Source organism: Canis lupus, chromosome 17 (genome assembly GCF_003254725.2).
Source record: "Canis lupus dingo isolate Sandy chromosome 17, ASM325472v2, whole genome shotgun sequence".
Lineage (NCBI taxonomy): Eukaryota > Metazoa > Chordata > Mammalia > Carnivora > Canidae > Canis > Canis lupus.
Window position 1 is genome coordinate 58,309,735 of NC_064259.1, and position 17,324 is coordinate 58,327,058.

Sequence of the window (17,324 nt, forward strand, 5' to 3'; positions counted from 1 at the left end):
AAAGAGAGAGTGTACAAGCAGGGGGAGCAGCAGGGGAGGGAGGAAAAGCAGACTCCCCATGGAGCAGGCAGCCCAAGCCTTAGGCAGGTACTTAAGTGACTGAGCAACTGATAAATTGTTGAACACTACATCTGAAACTAATGATGTACTATATGTTGGCTAATTGACTTTAAGTAATAAAATAAATTTCCATTTAAAAAGTTATTTTTTCAGAAGTATACTGACATTTTTGTTTCATTTTCCAATTTCTCTTATGATTTTTTCTTTAAGACATGGGCAATTTATGCATGTGTTGTTATATTTCTAAGTATTGGAGGATTTTTCTAGATACCTTATTGTTACAGATTTCTAACTTAATTTTACTATAGTCAAATATATTCTGTAAGATATTAATCTTCTGAAAGCACTGTCAGTTATTTTATGCCCCAGCCTATGGTCCAACTTGGGGAATGTTTGCTGAGCACTCAAATGTTTATTCTGCTATTACAGGGTAGAATGTTCTATAAATGTCAGTTAAGTAAAGTTGTTGATTGTGTAGTTCAAAACTTTTCATCCTTACTAACTTTTTAATTTACTTGTTCTATAAATTAGAGAAAGTTATTAAAATCTCCCACTATAATTAGATACTCGTCTATTTTTCCCTATAGTTCTGTCACGTTTTGCTTCTGTTATTAGATGCATTTATATTTAGAATTGTTATGTCTTGGGACGCCTGGGTGGCTCAGGGGTTTAGCGTCTGCCTTCAAGCTCAGGGCATGATCCCAGGATATGGAATCGAGTCCGACATCCAGCTTCCTGTGAAGATCCTGCTTCTCCCTCTGCCTATGTCTCTGCCTCTCTCTCTCTGTGTGTCTCGCATGAATAAATAAATAAATCTTTAAAAAAAGAAAAAGAATTGTTATGTCTTCCTCGTGAATTGACCCTTTTATTATTGCAAAATGTCCCTCTTTAAATATGGAAATATTCCTGGACTTTAAGTCTACTAATACTAATATAGCCACACCAAGTTGCCTCTATCTAACTGTTTATCTTTTCCTGTATATGTATCTTGTATTCAAGCTCTGTCTCCTCTGGATATCATTTACATGCCCTTCTGAAAATCTATCTTTTAAGTAAAATGTTTAGTCCATATTTATTTAATGTAATTATTGAGATCATTAGGTATAAGTCTACCGTCTTGCTTGTTTTTTCTACTTATCCCATCTGGATTTTCCCCTCTCTATTTCTCCTTTCCTGACTTTTTAGGGTTTTTTTTTTTTTAATTTATTTTTTTTGGGGGGGGGTTTAATTGAACTTTTCTGGTATTCCATTTTATTTCCTCTATTGACAGTTAACTTGTATCTTGAGATTTTTTTCTTAGTGTTTGCTCTAGACATTACCATAGGTTTTGTTCATTTGTCATAATCTACTGAGAATATTGTGCACTTTACATGAAATGTGAGACTCTTGCAAAACTATACTTCCATCTGCTCCTCCATCCTTTGTGTTATTGCGATATGTTATACTTCTACCTATATCATATACCCTACAAGATATTCTTGCCAGTTTTAAGCAGTCACTCATCCCTTAAAGAAATTAAGAGGAAAAACGAAGGTAGTGTTGTATACTTACCTACATATTTACTCTCTGCTTTCATTCTGGTAGATCTGAATTTTCATCTGATATCTTCCTTCAGCCTAATAACTACTTGTTAGCATTTCTTGTGATGTAGGTCTGCTGGCAACAAAGTCTCTTAGCTTCTATTTATCTGAAAATGTCTATCCCACCTCATAATTTAGGGATATTGTCACAGCATATTGAATTCTGAGTTGACAGGACTTGTTTTTCTTTCCACCTATGAAATATATCATTCCATTTCTTCTCACCTTCATTATTTCCTGTGAGAAGTCAGCTCTAATAGATTTTTTGTGTGTCCCAGTATGTTGTGTCCCCTCCCAGCTCTGGCTGCTTTTAAGTTTTTCCCTCTTCATTTTCTTTAGTTTTTAATTGGTTCTTAAAATACAGTTGACATATAATGCTACATTAGTTTTAGGTATACAACAAAGTGATTCAACAATTCTTTATGTGACTCAATGCTCGCCACAGTAAGTGTAGTCACCATCTGTCACCATACAGTGTGACTATATTATTGACTATATTTCCTATGCTGTACCTTTCATTTCCATGACTTATTTACTTTATGATTGGAAATTTGTACCTGTTAATCCTCTTCACTAGTTTGTCCATCCCCACATTCACCTGCCCTCTGGTGACCACTTGTATTTAAAAATCTGTTTTTGTTTGTTCATTTGTTTTGTTTTTTAGATTCCACATATAAGTGAAATCATATGGTATTTGTGTTGCTCTGTCCAATTTATTTCACTTAGAATAATACCCTCTAGATCCATCCATGTTGTCACAAAGGGCAAGATTTCATCCTTATTCATGGATACATAATATTTGTGTGTGTGTTTGTGTGTGTGTGTGTGTGTGCATTGTGTATCCCGCTATGCCACATCTTCTTTATCCATTCATCTGCTGATGGACACTTGGGTTGCTTCTATATTTTAGTTAGTGTAAACAGTGTTGCAATAAACATAGTGATGCATATACCTTTTCAAATTTGTGTTTTCATTTGCTTTGGGTAAACATCAGTGAAATTCTGGATCGAATGGTATTTTTATCTTCAATCTCTTTGAAGAACCTCCATACTGCTTTCCACAGTGGTTGCATCAATTTACATTCCCACCAATAGTGCATAAAGGTTCCCTTTTCTCCACATCCTTGCCAACACTTATTTGTCTTTTTGATACTAGCCATTCTGGTTGGTGTTAGGTGATATCGCATTGCATTTTCCTGATGATTAATGACATTGAGCATCTTTTCATGTGTCTATTGGCCATCTGTATATCTTCCTTGGGTTTTTTTTTAAAGATTTCATTTATTTATTCATGAGAGACAAACAGAGAGAGAGGCAGAGACACAGACAGAGGGAGAAGCAGGCTCCATGCAGGGAGCCTGACGTGGGACTCGATCCTGGGTCTCCAGGATCAGGCCCTGGGCTGAAGGCGGTGCTAAACCCCTGAGCCACCCGGACTGCCCTATATGTCTTCTTTGATAGAATATCTATGCAGGTCCTTTTTGCCCATTTTAAAATCAGATTGTTTGTCTTTTTGGTGTTGAGTTGTATAAGTTCTTTATATTTTTTGGATATTAACCTTTTATTGGATATATGATTTACAAATATCTTTTCCCATTCAGTAGGTTGCCTTTCCATTTTGTTGATGGTTTCCTTTGTTATGAAAAGGCTTTTTATTTGGTATAGACCCAATAGTTTATTTTTGCTTTTTTTCCCTCTTGCCTGAGGAGACATGCCCATAAATGTGTTGCTAAAACCAATGTCTATTACTGCCTGTGTTTTATTTTAGGAGTTTTATGTTTTCGGGTCTCAAATTTAGGTCTTTAATCCATTTTGTGTATGGTGTAAGAAAGTGGTCCAGTTTCATTTTTTTGAATATAGCTGTCCAGTTCTCCCAATTCCATTTATTGAAAAGACCACCTTTTCCCCATTATTTATTATTGCCTCCTTTTTTACAGATTGACCATATAAGTATGGGTTTATTTCCAGATTTTCTCTTTATTTTTTATTTTCAGCAGTTTTACTACAATTTCCTCCATAGGACTTGCACTGATGAACATTGAAAACTGGGTATGTTCAGATTGAAGATTAAATCTCTTGAAACATTTTTTAAAATACTTTGACCTCATATTTTCCCAGATAAAGAAGGCAATGAAGGCCTTGGTGAGTATTGAAATTAGATATCTAGAATAAAAAGTTGAAAAAACAAAGCCATGAGAAAAAATTAAAGAAATATTATACTAGAATATAAGAAATCTGGGAAGAATCACGAAGAGAAAATGCACAGATATCTAACAATAATTAAAATGATCTTCAAAAAGATATGTGCACTTCCATGTTCATTGCAGCATTGTTTATAATAGCCAAGATATATAAATAACCGAAGTGTCCGTCAATGGATAAGTTAGTAAATAAATAAATAAATAGATAAATAAATAAATAAATAAATTGTGGTGTGTATACAATGGAATGTTATTCAGCCATAAAAGAAAGAACAAAATCTTGCCACTTATAACAATATGGTTGGAACTTGAGGACATTTTGCTAAGTGAAATAAGCCAGACAGAGAAAGACAAATACCTATGATCTCTTTTACATGTGGGATCTGAAAAACAACCACAAGCTTATAGATATAGAGAACAGGTTGGTAGTTGCCAGGGGGTGGGTGGTGGTGAAATGAGTGAACTTTTTAAAGTTTAAGTAAATTGATTAAAAAGGTTTTTTAATATTAAAAAGATTTTTTAAAATTACCTTATGGTTGAGTAAGTCTGCTCCTACATATGTAACCAAATGATTTGAAAGCAGGGACTCAAAAAGAGGGGGCAGCCCTGGTGGCACAGCAGTTTAGCTCTGCCTGCAGCCCAGGGTGTGATCCAGGAGCCCAGGGTGTGATCCTGGAGTCCTGGGATCGAATCCCACATCAGGCTTCCTGCATGGAGTCTGCTTCTCCCTCTGCCTGTGTCTCTGACTCTCTCTCTCTCTCTGTCACTCATGAATAAATAAAATCTTTAAAAAAAAAAAAAGAAGGAGGAGGAGGAGGAAAAAGAGTTCTTAGAAATTAAAATACAAAAGCAAGAACAAAATAATTCAATAGAGATATTGAAAGATATAATTGAAATGTATCAGAAAGTAGAACAAGAAAACAGACATAAAAATAGAAGACAAAATTAGAAGATAAATTCGGGATGTCCAACTCCTGATAAATTAAAAGTTTTGGAAAGAAAAAATATGAAGGAGGAAATCAGCAAAGAAGTAATACCAGAAAAGTTCCCCAAATTGAAGGACATAAAGTTCCAGATTGAAAGGACCCACCAAAAATCTATGCAATGAATTGATTTACATCAAGCACATCATTGTGCAGTTTAAGGGTGGTGGTGATAAAGACAATATTCCTGGATTTCCCTGGATAAAAGAGAAAAGAAGAAAAATGCGGAGCAACCCCAGTGGCTCAGTGGTTTAGCACCGCCTTCAGCCCAGGGCCTGATCCTGGAGACCCAGGATCGAGTCCCACATTGGGCTCTCTGCATGGAGCCTGCTTCTCCCTCTGCCTGTGTCTCTGCCTCTGTGTGTGTGTGTGTCTCTCTCATGAATAAATAAATAAAAGCTTTAAAAGAAAAATGCAAGATACTTTTTTAAAGTTCAGAAATCATGTGACACCTGAGTGGCTCAGCTGTTGAGCGTCTGTCTTTGGCCTAGGGCGTGATTCTGGAAGTCCCAGGATCGAGTCCCACATTGGGCTCCCTGCATGGAGTTTGCTTCGCTCTCTGCCCATGTCTCTGCCTTCCTCTGTGTGTCTCTCACAAATAAATAAAATTTTTAAAAAATAAATAAAGTTCAGAAATCAGAATAGTAATTACATGTCAAGGGATAATGGACCAATGTCCTCAAAATTCTGAAGAGAAATGATTCCAACCTAGAATTGCATTTCCAAGCAAACTATTGATTGAGCATGAGCTAGAAAAAAAGACATATTTGAACATGCCAGTCTCCTGGTATTTGGAAGTCTCCCAAAGATGTCTGGAAAAAATGTAATATACACAATCAGAATTGTGAGGAAAGGGGGAAAATGTGTGTGAAAAAAGGATAATGTTAAGAAAACTATATTCTTACCTTCTATTGTGAAATAGTGAGATAAATACCAGAAGAAATGCCTAATTGTCCCTGGAAAGTGGGACTTAGAGATAGGATATCTGTTTTTCAATCTAATCTTAAAGTACAAAGTGAATTTAAAAATATGTCCATATATTGCTTCTAGGAGGGACAATAACTAAAAATTACCTACCTGACTTGTATGATAGGCAGTGCTGTATGTTCAACAAGATGATTTTCTTTTTCTTCTGCATAATTGGCTAAACTGGCCTTCTTGTTAGGGTGGAGCTACATACATGTGAGTGGAAGCCACATGTGCTCTTCTCAGACCTGACACATAAAACTCTGCAATAAAAAATGTTTAATCAATCTTTTAGCTCTACGTAAATAAAACTGATTTTAGCAACCAAAGTTGTTCAATAATGAAAGAGACTATCTCAAAGAAGTGAGTTACCTGTTGCTAAAGTATTCAAATAGTATTAGTAAGACTCCCTATGAAGAAGCTGGAGAAGATGGTCCTGTCTTTGACATAGGATGAGCTAGCCAACATCTATGTTTTCATCAAACTCTAGTGTTCTATAGCTCAATTTCAGAATTTTGGGGTTCTATTCATTCATTCAACAAATACTGAAAGCCTATTATGTGCCAAGTACCGGGGATACCATAGTGAGCAGGAAAAATTTACCCAACCTGGAGGAATTTACCCACCTAGCAAAGGTGTGAGAAGAAATCAATCTGAGCTCTAGCACAAAGATTTAGATTAGTTCTAAGGAAGGGCTTGCTTAGCTGTTAAACACAGGAGCTTTGTGATTTATCTTTCTTATAATTTTTTTTTATGATAGTCACAGAGAGAGAGAGAGAGAGAGAGAGAGGCAGAGACACAGGCAGAGGGAGAAGCAGGCTCCATGCACCGGGAGCCCGACGTGGGACTCGATCCCGGGTCTCCAGGATCACGCCCTGGGCCAAAGGCAGGCGCTAAACCACTGTGCCACCCAGGGATCCCTAAATCTTTTTAAATAGGAAAGATCCTTGTTTATCTGAGATGGTTTAAAATATAATCAAGTAATGCTTATAGAAAGAGGAATGAACTTGATAGTCTGGAAATCTTTCCTAGTCTGGTGAACCAATTATTGTCTGAACACATCTGGGAATATGTTATGTCAATACTTAGACCATTTCATTCAAAGTCTTCATGTGCATTTCCTAATCTTAATTAAGCAAAGATTAGGAGATGAATGGATCTCTTTCCCCCATTAATTAGAAGGAAAACTGAGGCAAACATGATTAAATGATTGTCCAGAACCAAGGCTGAACTTACCATTGATATTGATTAAGTAGCTACTATGTGCTGTGTATGCATTGACCTATGTACCTTAAGTATATTATTTATTCCTTTGAGCAACACAAGGGGTACATATTACAATTCATAGTTTGAAATTAGAAAAACTGAAACTCAGAGAGTAAAAATAACTTGCTGGTAAGCAGCAAATTCAAACCCAAATTCAAAGTATTCAAACCCAGATCTGTCTGATTCTAAAGCCTCTGCTCTTAACCACTATACTGTAGTATGATCATACACAATGTATATATAGCACCTGGGTTTGTAAATAATTCCTTAGGCTCTGCTAGCCAAGAAACATCCATGGCATACTCTCTCAATAAAGACTCATCTTGCCCCAGAACCTGTAGGGTCCTAGTTATGAAGGTTATAGAAGGTAATGGCAGGGCCCCAGGCTTCCAGGGCTAAGCAGCATGTCTCCAAATGATAGCTGCAGTGCTCCTGATGAGGAGATGGATACTACTGCCAATTAAAGTATTTGTTCCAGCTGGATCTAGCCTCCTCCCAGGGCTATAAAGCAGAAAGTTAACCCCCAACTGGGGCAAAGCCATCTTGCCTTCCGATGCCAGGATCATCCTGTGATTTGCTGGGGAAGATGTTTTCCCACTTGATAATTGGATATTAAAGGGTTATCCTTCTCACCAATTCTATAGGAAACCGCTGACATCCCCTTTATAACATGCTTCAAAATATTTTGGAAGATACATCCAACTGGAGAAGGCAGAGAAGAAATCCCTCAGAAGTCAGACACTAAGCACTGCTATGTCCCTCAGGAAGCCTTCCCAAATCCAGGTTGTGCTTTGTATTACACTTAATTGTATGCTGTCTTATAATGTAATAATTAGTGTATATTTCCAACCCACTACACTAAAGTGCAGCTTGTTGAAGCAGACTTTGGAGACAGATAGACCTGGATTCAAATCTAACTGGAACTGGGCAAGTTGCTGAATTGCTGAATTTCTCTGAATTTCTCTGAATCTCCACTTTCTCATATTAAAATTGAGTTAACAATATCTCCCATTAGAGGGTAATTCTTAGGCCTGAAAGTCCTTAGAGCAACTGACAGTTAATGGGCATTTGTCCCAGGTTTAGTCACTATTTGCTGAATGAGGAGAATGCTCTGAACTTGGAATCGAAAGATCTGAGTTTTAATTCCAATTGACTGACTGTGTAACCATGGTCCAAGAGCTTCCCTTGGATGGACCTCAATTTCCTTACTCATAGTATAGAGTTGGTAATACTTACCTCATCTGACTGAAGATGCATTAAGCATAACTGTGCCAAGTACAGTGGTTCTACACCGTTTATACATTAGAATTAGAATGTTGGGAGCTTTTGAAAAATATTGATTTCCAGCTTTACCTAGGTCATAAAAAAAAAACTCTGGGGCTGAGGTGTAGGCAGTATATATATTTCCAGAGGAGTTTCTAGTAGCCAGACAAAGCTGAGAATCACTAGTTTACATAGTGCCTGACACTCTACAAGCACCAATAACTGTTTTTCCTTTCAGGTAGAAGTGATGATGATAAGGGAAATTTCCTAGAGGGAAGACAGGATCCCTATTCCTAATTCATTCCACACAAATCCTATTACTTAGAAATTCAATATTTATTATTTAAAAAATAGAAATGCTGCTAGGATGGCTATATTTATAAATATTTACAATTTAAGCTAGAAGAACTCTTTAAAAACATCTAGTCCAAACCTCTCATTTTGTAGATAAGGAAACTGAGACCCAGAGAGAAGAAGTGATTTTTCCTGTGTCACATAGTGGCAAAAACACAAGTCTGCAGATCCCCCAAACTGCTATTGTGGCACTGGATAATAGCATTTTCCTCAAGCTACTAAGTGACAGAAGGCAAGGAAGAAGTCAGACTCAGTCATTCAACACATGCACAACCCTTATGCAAGATACTGTAATAAGTGCTGTGGTGGCAGGGATAAATCAGGTAGAGATTCCACTTTGATGGAGAGATTACAAATTTCCTGAGAAGAAGAAAAGGAGGTAGTCGGATTCTGACTTCACTTTCTTTGCAGTATTGCCTTGGGCCTGAAGTGGGAGGCAGACTGACCACTGGGTCATGACAAACCAACCTCATGCTACCGTGAGTAACTAACTTTAAGTTATTGTTGTTATTGTTGTTGTTGTTACTTATATTCTTAATATGATATGAACTAATAAGCCAAGTACTGTACAGACCAATCTTTTACTGCCAAGCTCAAAACAGAGAATTATCTGGAAAATTCACCTTTGAAATAGACATCATTGAGCCTTCAGCTGTGGCAGACCAACTTGTACAGACCAACCCTCATTCCAAGAACAGCCAGAAGATCTAGATAAACTATTTGAAAGAAAAACATCAATTGGAAGATTCAGTGAATTACCAAGGCAGCAAGGGCTTAAAGACAAAGATCTCTGCCATGGCAAAGGGGAGTCCAGTGTTCAGCTTCACTCTTCTCCTACAGACATGTGTTGATTCATAAATAGTGAAGCTGGGAAACTGAGCTTCATAAATTCTGGGAGGCTGAGAAACTGAGCAGAGCTGTTGGCAGCCTTACAAAAATTGAGGTCAGCATCCACCAAAGAGGAATAGCTCTGATAACACCCTTGATTTTCACTTTGGACCTCTAAAAGGCTATACTTTAAGTGTAAATGTGAACTAGAAATAGACAACCCCTCAAAAAGAATAAATTTCAGTTTTCAATGAGCTCATTTATAGACTGGATTGAGATAAATTGTCCCTAGACTGATTGCTTGCTAGAAGCAAAAGTATATATCTTCTGAAGTAAAATTACATTGTTAAGAGTCTCAAAACATCCCTTAAATGTTTTATACACAATGTCTAAGATTCAAACAAAAGCGAGACCAAATTTCTCAAAAACAAAAGGGAAAAAAAGAAAATAGAAGCAGACCCATGAGAGATTCAGATCTTGATGTTATCAAACTATAATAGTTGTGAGTAATATGTTCAAAATATAGATGAGAAACTCTCTCCAGAGTACTGGAATCTATTTTAAAAAAGAATCAGATGGAATTCTGATTCCATCATTTGGAATTCCATCATTTGAAATTATAAATAAATACAATAATTTAAATTAGGAATTAAATACAATAATTTAAATAAATTAAATAAATAAATACAATAATTTAAATTAGGAATTCAATGGAGAGGTTTGAAAGCAGATTAGATACAGCTGAAAAGTGTGTTAGTAAACTGGAAAAAATAGATCAATAGAAAATATCGAGAGGGAAAGAGAGGATGAAATAGAAGAGCATAAGAGACATACAGAACATGGTGAAAGGTGTAAAAGATATGTAATTTAAGACCTGATGGAAGCAAGAGAAGAAATGAGGAAGAAGCAATATTAGGAGAGGTGAGAGGTAACAGGTGAGAATTTTCCAAAACTGATTAAGGCATCAATCCACATATTGGAACCTCAGTGAACACAAGCAGCATACATACATAACCAACCCATAGCTAGACACATTATGGCAAAACTGCTAAAAACCATGACCAAGAAAAATCTGTAAGAGCATCTGGGGCCACGGGAAAGGGAAGGGGAATTAAATCACATTATCCAGAAAGGAACAAAATAAGACTGGCAGATGACTTTCCAACAGAAGTTATAGAAACCAGGAGGCAATGACATATTTAAGCTGCTGAAAGAAAATAACTGCTAGCACTAAGAAAAAAACACTGAAGTTATCCCAGATGGTAGGTTGGAGATACAGAAAGGAAAAAAAGGCAACAGAAATTGTAAATATGTTGATTATTCTAAAGAGATAGTGCATTATATAAATAGTGTATCATGTAAAGAAACCCCAATTCCCAAAGCTGCTTGTCTAGTGGAGGCAAAACCGTTATAGTAACCCAGGTAATGATTGGAAATGCTTCCACATTTCTCAACCATCACATTTGAGCTGTCTTCTCTTCTTTTTTTTTTTTTTTAAGGTTTTATTTATTTATTAGAGACAGAGAGAGAAAATATGAGCTGAGGGGAGGGGCAGTAGGGAACCTGACACGTGGCTCAGTCCCAGGACCTTGAGATCATGAGCTTAGCCAAAGGCAGATGCTTAATCAACTGAGCCACCCCAGGCACCCCGTGCTGTCTTCTCTTCTTAAGCCACAGATGAATCTACTCTCTAACCATCAATACTAAGTTTTATTATTATTTGTTAGATTAGTTTGTCTTTGACCAAGATCTTTTAATCTGTTATAATGACTCTGTTCCAATACATCTAACCGTGCTTTCCCCAACACACTATATATAAAAAGCTGTACAATCTTTGCCAGCATAATTCAAAGAATTCTGGTCTCAGCATCTAACAATATGTATTTAAAAATGAAAAGTCTTCTGTCTTCTTCATCTCCACTTGTTTTCTGCTCCTGCCGTCAACTCTGTTGGACGCTCTGGTACACTCGGATCTACTTCAGCACCACTTGAATTGTCTAATCCTGAGTAACAGCCACAGCCATTTTTGGTTTCACCCAAATGCAAACCTTTCTTCAGGCTAGAATTAGGCACAGTTTTGACAGTGGAGTTCAGGCTCATCTGTTATATATGCTCTTTCAGTTTTTCAAATCTAGAGTTGCTAGTAGATCATTATACTCCATTGGCTAGTCTATATGCTAGGTATCCAAGATTTAGTGGGACCAAATGTTGATCCCTTTCATTGGTTATTTGCCCATTTTGTTGTCTTTCTAAATAGTTCAACTCACTGCTTGCTGATATTGAGTGAGACAAATTATATGTATTCATTCATTCAACAAACACTTTTTGAGCACCCGATACAGTAAAATCCTGCAATGACATTGAATTAGAATTAAGACAATTGTAAGTTGATTCCTATCCTCCATCCAGCCCCCATTCTTAAATGTAGCCATCTAAATTTCTTATTACTTGGGGGAAAAGAGAGGGAATGTCCAAGAGAGAAGGCAGGACGGGAAAAATTTGTGCAATAGTAGACAAATTTGCCTTTGAAATCAGAGGAGTGGAATGTCCCAGTATCCCTACCTACCTATTTAGGATGTGCCAACAAATAGATAACACTAGCCAGGAGATTTCTGGAATCACTCTTCTTGCCCTGGAAATTCAAACAACAGGATCCAGAAGCATCCATCAATATTTAAGCTAAAACAGACAACTGCCACCAGGATTTGCCAAAACACAGTCAGGTGGTGATAAATTTCAATGGGAACTCCCTGCTGGCTAGCTGCACTGAATGGCCCCAGTTATCTCATTAACCTAATTAATTTGACTTCTCATTTTTTTTTTTAGCGAATTTATGGACACCATTTAATCAAGGATCAGCAAAATTTTTCTTAAAATTAATTTTAATTAATATGCCCTCAAGGAACTTACATTTTATTGGAGGAGCTAGCTAAGCTAACTAATAATCACATGTAATTTAATAAATTCCATAACAAAGGTATGAATAGGATGGGATCATCCCAACCAAACAAGAAGATAACTATTTTTCTTTTTCCATGTTTTTCAAGAAATAAGATTGATCAACTTCACTGTAAACACTTCCAAACTTTGAACAGGTTGTCAAGAATGATGGGTTTTAGATCTGTGTTGGCCCGACAGATAAGTACATTGAACAAATACTACAAATGGATCAACCAGCAGCACCTACTGCAGTAGGGTTTGCTTTCACTGATTATATTCAGTGTTGTGATTGCAGTGATTATTATCTCAATTGTTCTTTGTGTGTGTGTGTGTGTGTGAGAGAGAGAGAGAGAGAGAGAGAGAAACCTAACATGGGGCTCAAGCTCATGACCCTGAGATCAAGACATGAGCTGAGATCAACAGTCAGCCACTTAACCGACTGAGCCACCCAGACGCCCTTGTTTCAGTTGTTCTTAAGTTAAAGTTAGAGCCACACTAAGTCCATTCTTAAACTAAGCTAATTAACTTCTAGGCAGGAGTAAACACTAACTCCATTGGACTATGCTAGTGAAAAAAAAGACCAGTTTAAAGAGGTTATGAAAAATCATTAAATAATGAGAGAGAGAAAAGATCCCTTTAGGACCAAAACTTTTATGTTTCTAAGAATAGAAGAAATGGCAATAGACAAAAATCACACAATTGGAAGGTTAACATTTTATAAGGTAACTGAAGAAGGCTGTCTGAGGCTGATTTCTTATGGACAGTACAAAGACAAAGGAATATCCGAGACCAAAATCCCTGGACACTAATCTTCTCAGTGTTCTTACCATGCTGTCTCTGCACAGTTCTTTCACTACCTCTTTTTTCCAATCTCCTTCAGCAGTCTGCCAAACAGCAGCCGATTGGTCTGGTTATTTAAAACAAACAAACAAAAAAAGTCCCATCTCAGGAATGGTTACAATGGGGTTTCAAAAGAAAACAATTTACAAGCAAAAATTTACAGCAGGAAACATGAAGGAACTGGGTTATGCATAAACCCTAAGACATATCTCCCAGGGCCCTCTTCCTTAAAAGGTTGGATCTAATTACACAGGGAGCTATGAAGAGGACCAAGTTAGCATGAATGACCCACAGCGCTTCAGGTTACTAAGATTGAAGGACAAGGGCTAGGGAAGGACTTTGGTGTCTCTCTAAACAAAAATAACTCCAGCTTGGCAAGGAGCTATGTGTCCCTTTTTTTTTCTGTGATCCTATGGGTCCTGGTCTCTTTAATGCTCTTTTTTTATTTGCCAGTTACACATCTCAGTTTATTTTCCCCAAGCCCTCTCCTGACTGATTATACTTCATCTCACACTTTAATGGGCATGTGAGGGTACAGGATCTTCCACCCCTGCCTCAGAGCAGATGTCTTATTTCTCAGACTTTCACACTAGGGTCCACCCAATAAAACAAGCTGAACTTAAAATGATGTAAGATCTGCTTCCATCAATCCCCAGTTTAAAGCTAGTTGTAGAGCCTCTCCACCACCACCACCACCCACTCTTGTTTCTTTATCAAGAGAAAGCAAATCCTGTTACCAGAGTCTCAACTTCAGCTGCTATCTCTACCTGTATATTCTCCAAAGGACATTTACCGTGGCATAATGGGAAAAAAAAAAAAAAAAACAGGCTTTAAAGTTTAGGGGGGCCCAGGTATAAATTCAGATTCTGCACTTCTTAGCACTGTGACCTTGGACAATTAAACTAATGTGTTTAACCTCCATTTCCCCATCTGTAAAATGGGAATAAAAGAGCTACTTTATAGGACTTTACAGGCTGACTAAATGAAATGATGTATTTTGTAAAAGCACAAGCTCTTACATGTGTATTTAATAAGTGCTATTAGAAAAGAGACTCTTCTGTTTTATGTGGATAACATTTTCATTTCTCATAATAACATTGACATTCACATGCACGTATGTCTAACTCTTAGGATATAACTGGTAAATTAAAACTACATCATGCCAGTCCCTTACAGAATGAGTCACAGACAGTAGCAGACCTTCTTGCTTCTAGTTTTTGATCAAGGAGTTTCTGTAGTCTTATTTCTTGTCCGATTTTCAACCAAAATGGATGAGGAATAAAGCCAGACCAATTTCTCTGCTCCAGTAATTGACAGAGCCATTTCCCAATCTATTCCTATCCATCTCTGAGGCTTTTCCCACTTACCATGTAGTGTCTGGAGAAGGACGTTAGCCTTCTTCAAGAGAGAAAGTTCCAGCAGAAACAGTGGTCTGAGATTTAGGCAGGAGCAAACTTGTGCCCATTTAGAAACTAACTGTAAATCCAAATGAAGCATGGAGTAGGCATTGCTTCATCTTTAATAGCACCTCACAGTTTTCCAAGGACTTTCATGTTTCCAACCCTCCAGGAAGGCCAACTCTTCATTGTATGCATATTTTGCACTCTGAATGCCTGCTTCACTGAGACAATATTAATTCAAGGAATGCTTATGTATATTATTTGTTCAATGCCTTCCTCCAAGAGAATGGGGACCATGTCTAGCTAGTACAGCAGTGTCTTTCCAGCTTCTAGGCAAACACCTGGCACAGAGTTAGTCCTCAAATATTTCTTGAATAAAAAGATGTTATAGCACACATAAGCCCATCACTCTCTAATAAAATATTTGTAACTGAGCTAACAGGTTTAGTTGAAATATGAATTTACTGCCAAACAAATACCATGACATTTTCCGAAGATCTTTTTGGATAATCCAGGTTACCGCTCCACCGATAATCAGCAAAGGACTGCCAATACCCCTAACTCTCACTGCTAATGAATCATCATCCCATTTAAGAAGCCAGGAGAGGATTTTCTTCCCAATTCCATTTCATCAGTTTTACCTAAACAGTTGTCAGCCTTAATAGGACTGAAATAAGAACACTTATTTCTCCAGATTAATCTTTTCACTTTTTTAGAAAGAATGATGGCACATTGCCCTCATTCTGGTCTTCCTATTCTTCAAGATCCTCCTCCTAGAAGACAGTGATATATTTTAGAGATTCTCTTATCACAGTGGCCCAGGACCTAGAAAGCATCTTGAAATTCATAATATATATATTTTGAAATGTTTAGGAAAATTTCAGAGCTTTCTAGATTGTTCTTTCCTGATTCCCACCCACAGTATTTTCTTTCTTTGTTTTCCTTAAAATTTCCTTTTTGGAGACTCTAAAAATAAATTAATATTCAGGGAGGTGTGTTAGGGCCCTGAGATGTGCTTTATTCCTGGTGTTACCCCTGGTTTACTGTATCTCTGCCTAAGGCTGCCAACACGGTTGAATGACACGTCAAACACACTGTCTGTGACCTATTCTGTTTGGCAGTGCCAAAAGCTGCTTTGATTAATTTTTATTTTTAAATGCAATTGGTGTGTGGGTGAAGTATGGATCCTGCCTTTGCATGCTTTGTGCAGAGCATATAATCCACCTCTTTCAACTATTTCTCCACTTGCAAAATTGGTATGACCATATAATCTTTCTCTCCGCATTGATATACAGTAAAAGAAAAACTATCCAGGACCATGGTCAAAAGGTGCCAGACTAGTGCCTCAGAATGATCTGTTTTCTGATCTCCCTGCTTCATATCTTGCATTTCTAACAGGCTTCTCTCAACCATGTTCTGCATCCCTAGCCCCAGCATTTATCAGTTATACAAGCCACAAATACAGATTCATCTTAGTGTACACTAAGTCAAATGAGAAAATAATTCTCCTAAAACATTCATCACCGTACCCCAGAGCCAAATACAGATCACTCATGGATAATCCAAGCCACACCTCTGCAGGCTATGAGGGATACTCTCCTCTTTGGATACTTACCATCTATGTGCTAGGAACTGTTTTCAGGGCTCCATAGGTATTAGTTAGCCAATCTTAACAAATAGGTACTATTATTAAACTGTATTTTATATATAAGGCAACCGAGGCACAGAGAGATTAAATGAGTTGTTTGCTATCACACAGGTAGTAAGTAAGTGGTAGAGTCTCGATTTTAGCCAGTTGGCTTAGCTACTACACTGTACTGCGTTTCAAGATAATGATAGTGACCATTTATGTGCCAGCTGTTGGGCCAAGTACTTTACACAGAGCTATCTGATTAAATCTCCATAGCAATCATCCTTATTTACAGATGATAAAACTGAGATTTCAAAGAGTTAATTTGCCAAATACCACATGGCCAGTAAGTGGTAAGTTCAGAGCCAGGCTGTCTGGTTATAGAGCCTGAGAGCAAAGAAAATACTATACCATGTTGAAAAAGCGAACAATGAACTCCAGCTACAGAGTCTTCCATGCAAAGCCCCCTCATCTTTTAAAAGGACATGAAATTGTGCCTACTAGATCTAGTAGGCAAAGAAATTCCTCTTAAATCCCCACTTTAATAGGTTTGCAGACAGGCCAAGGAGGGAATGAACTCATGAGTAGGAGCCTGGAGGCTCTGTTGATGCAGGCCATCACACTGGCTTTTGATCCTCTTGCAGGCGTTCAGTTGGCAAGTCCAAGGCAGGCAGCTCCCCCAAGAGGAGGCCCCCTACCAACTACCTTCTACAGCCCCAAGAGCTCCACCCAAACCTGCCTCCAGCAACAGAGGCTTCTGGTAATGGTAGCAAGCAGCTAGAGGAGTAAATTTCACACAATCTCAGCTATAACTCTTAGAATGGACTCTCCTTTTCCCTAGCCAGAAGGGCCCAAGAGTACTGCCCAAGAGTATATCTCTTGGGCCTCTAATCTCTGAGGTCAGAGCCTGCCATCTGCTGAGGTTCATCCTTTGCTTTGGCATCACATGAACCAACACTACACAATATACTTTTGCCCTTTTGTAATCAAAAAATTCCCTCAATACAAGCAAGG

General features: G+C 37.6%; 1 protein-coding gene across 17 annotated transcripts in view; it reads left to right on the forward strand.

The window, feature by feature from the left end:
* The window catches only part of GJA8 (gap junction protein alpha 8), a 70,117-nt gene that overhangs the window by 29,408 nt on the left and 23,385 nt on the right, over positions 1 to 17,324 (forward strand). For 7 of the 17 annotated variants that reach the window (XR_007402948.1, XM_025453275.3, XM_049095622.1 and 4 more), the window contains exon 2: positions 9,084 to 9,151. The exons of 3 other annotated variants lie outside the window; for them this stretch is intronic. The gene's annotated coding sequence lies outside the window, so the exon portion shown is untranslated. Of the gene's footprint in view, positions 1 to 3,630; positions 3,689 to 7,699; positions 7,839 to 8,765; positions 8,996 to 9,083; positions 9,152 to 17,324 lie in introns of those variants that run through there. 7 more of the 17 variants (XM_025453271.3, XM_025453277.3, XM_049095621.1 and 4 more) reach the window with 4 other exon arrangements.